This window comes from Anneissia japonica, unplaced genomic scaffold (genome assembly GCF_011630105.1).
Source record: "Anneissia japonica isolate Jap-2015-1 unplaced genomic scaffold, ASM1163010v1 scaffold48_len8189_cov130, whole genome shotgun sequence".
In the NCBI taxonomy this organism is placed as follows: Eukaryota; Metazoa; Echinodermata; class Crinoidea; order Comatulida; family Comatulidae; genus Anneissia; species Anneissia japonica.
The window spans coordinates 1-3,529 of record NW_022683585.1 but is presented as its reverse complement, the minus strand read 5'-3'; the positions used below and the strand labels follow the sequence as shown (position 1 = coordinate 3,529).

The following is a 3,529-nucleotide window of genomic DNA, read 5'->3' as shown; positions in this document are numbered from 1 at the left end:
ATCCTATAGGATCCTAGGGCCTATAGGATCCTATAGGTCCCTATAGGCGTATAGGATCCTATAGGCCACTTTAGAATCCTATAGGATCATATAGGAACCTATTGGCGAAAAACCTATAGAATCCTATAGGATCCTAGGGCCTATAGGATCCTATAGGGACCTATAGGATCCTATAGGCCCCTATAGGATCCTATAGGCTCTAGGATCCTATAGGGACCTATAGGATCCTAGGGCCTATAGGATCTTATAGGTCCCTTTAGGATCCTACAGGCCCCTATAGGTTACATATACTTTTTTATGCAAACTGGTTTTCTAATGGGTTTTCAACTGGTTTCCAACAGGTTTCAATTCCAACTGGTTCAACTGGTATTCAAAAAGTTATGAGGTCCAACTGCTTTTTCCACTGGGTTTCAATTCTAACTGGCAAACTGTTATCATTAGTAACTCTGAGTCGCTGCAATATCTATTTACTGTACTTACTCTATCACCAAAATAATTTAAACAACATTTTTGTTAATACTTATTAATGTGCATTTATTATTAAATTCCACCAACAGTTACAATTATAACATACTCTGACCATTTTAAAATTATTTATCATATTAATATCTAAATGTAAATTATATATTTCTTTAATACATTCAATGCAATATTTAAAATTTAAGAAAATACTGTATTTTTAAAAATCAATGCACATTTACATTCTATATTTACTCTATACTCATAACAAGATCTATAGTATTAGTCATACAATGAATTAATAATATATAAAAAAAAACACAATGCAGTTATTACTACTGTACACTTTAATTACATTGTGTATAGTGAGCAAATTTAAAAATACATTAAGGATTAAATTAAAAGATTATAGATGATTACAATACAATTGATTTATTTTATTTAAAAAAAAAATTTACTGAATTTAGAAAATATAAATAAATCAGTTATGTGCACTTTGCAGAAAGGTGAACTAAAAAACAAAAACAATCAACAGATCAATTAATTACTTTTTAACTTGTCAATTATCTTTTGTTAAGTGAAGTACCGATTGAAATGGGAGCTTTCTACAGCTTTCGCCTCCTTGGTATGGCCGTATGATTACAAATATTGTTGCTTTTTGAATCAGTCCTGAAAAAGAAATTGAAATATCAATTATTTCAACAACAAAAAATATAACATGGTAGAAAAGGAGTAAAGATGATAGTTGAAGGGAAAGTATATATGCTGTCTCTTATACACATCTAGATGTGTATAAGAGACAGGACGTAAGGCGAATAGAAAAATTTGTTAGATTAAATTTGGGAAATATTGATGTGGGAATAAAAAAAATGTTAACAGATTTTAAAAAATGATGCAATTTTTGACTGGAAATACATTTTTCTTAAAAAACAATAAAATTAAATCAGTTTTTATACAATACTTGCAATATTCTTGCCAAATAAAAACAGTCCCTCTCATCAATTAAAAAAAAGCAATAATCTATTGTAGTGTTCTGATTTTTTTTTAAAAGTGATAATCTAATTTAGTTTTTTTCTATGTGCCCTTACATTTGCATATTGTTAGGCCCTCATTGGATTAATGCCTATGGAACACAAAATTTAATCTTGGGGGAGTATTCTATAACGCTGCAGCAGGTACATCAGCGCATGTTGGTATTTAACTTTACCAGGTACCCACTTATACTCCTGGGTGGAGAGAAGCAACCAGATAAAATGCCTTGCCCAAGGACACAAGTGAAATACACAGTGAGGGGATTGAAACCCTGACCTCAATGTTGGGACCGTTTCCCCTGCACCAAACCACTTCTACTTATTGACCAAAGTCAGTGGCAATTATAGACCTTAAGGGCCCGTATATTAATCAGCTTTTTTTCTGCCAGGACATTAGACCCTCCTTCAAACCATGTGTCATAAATCAGCCATGTGTTAATACATCAAAAAAGTCAGTCACCAGAGCGAACTGGAGCTTCTACACCATACCTCTATCTGTTCCCTGCACCCAGGCCCTGGCGAAGTATGTGCTTTACAATTAATACTACCTGGAGCCCTATGTGCCCCACCAGACCCTGGCAAAGTGTGTGTTTTAATACTAATTTTAACAATTAAGAATACAGTATGACGTGCTACTATATCAATCAATCTAACTCTACTGTAGGCCAACAACACAAAAAACCCAAATAATTATGTTTCATGTAATTGACCACAAGGCTTATCTTTAGGCTTAATGTTTACAATTCACATTGTAATTACCTTGTATTTGTATTACCAGGGCTGATCCATCCTTCTGTAGTTGTGAGCACAGGTTTCTCTTCTTTGATAGCCAAAAATGGTCGATGGGATGAATGATTTTCACACGTATCTGTGAGATGTGCCAACACTTATCTGAAAATTCAGAGATTTGAAATATGTTACAGTAAAAAACAATTGGTTAATGAGCAACAATTGACAGGGTAACTATAGAATTAAAACGATAACAATACTAACAATAACTTATCAGATCAACTTACCTGTCCATCATTATCTGTTTTTTTTTCCATCTTCATTTAGGTATTTTCCACTACTCTACCATGTTCTGTTGAATTAAAGACAAAAAATGATTGTAATACAGTACATTGCAAATTAAAAAAAGGACAATAAATTTTTAAGAAGGTGGCTTTCTAGTCAAAACAGCAATAAACCAAAATGGCAGTAAGTCAAAACGGCAACACTTTTTTACCAAAACGGCAATGGATCAAAATGGCAATGAGTCAAAACGGCAATAAACCAAAAAAATAATAACAATAATATTATTATTATTATTATAGTAATACTAATAGGCCTAATATTATAAAAACATACATACGAAGAAATTCAATAATAAAATGGGGAAACACAATATCAAAGCAGCAGACATTCAAATAAATAAAACTTTAAAATACATTGGACAAAATATGAGACGAAACAATTTATGTACAGTAATTAAAAGTAAAAAAATCGAAAAAAAAAAAAAAATAATAATAATAATTGGCAGGGCCAGGCCTATGCTCTAGCCTAACCTAGTACAGTAGTAGAGTAGGTAGGTAGCTAGGGCCTAGGCCCTCCCGAGCATAGGGCTAGGCCCTAAAAACTAGTACTCCTACTACTACTAGGCTAGGCCTCCTAGGCCGACAGACAGCAGTCTACGCCTGGCCTAGGCCTATATTAGTAGTTCGTAGTAACTAGGCCTAGTATAGAATGTAAGGTAAATGATAGGGTAGGCTCAGTCTGCCCTGGCTTTGTATTATTTTTTTATTACATTAGTATGGTTGTATAGTATTCTTATCTTACCTTTTTCTATCGAACTCTGCATCATCAGCTGCTGCACCGCCTTCCTACTAGCCTAGTAGTAGTAGTAGGCCTAGCAAGTAGCAGCCACTGGCCTGGCCTAGCTTAGCTATGCTACGGCTTCGTCGGCTAGAGGCTGTATGAAACATTCAATCAATCAAATTGTGTTGAATATTGAGTCTTGCATCAATGAATTATCCTTGATTTGTAGTTATCAGTAAGTAAAC

At 33.6% G+C, this 3,529-nt stretch overlaps 1 long non-coding RNA gene across 1 annotated transcript; it reads right to left on the bottom strand.

Annotated features, from left to right (window-relative positions):
• Nucleotides 1-252: 252 nt before the first annotated feature.
• Nucleotides 253-3,396, bottom strand: LOC117100223. Its single transcript, XR_004444104.1, has 4 exons — nt 3,306-3,396; nt 2,507-2,571; nt 2,250-2,381; nt 253-1,128 (listed from the first exon to the last, which is right to left on the bottom strand). It is a non-coding gene; the product is annotated as an uncharacterized LOC117100223 (long non-coding RNA).
• Nucleotides 3,397-3,529: the final 133 nt, after the last annotated feature.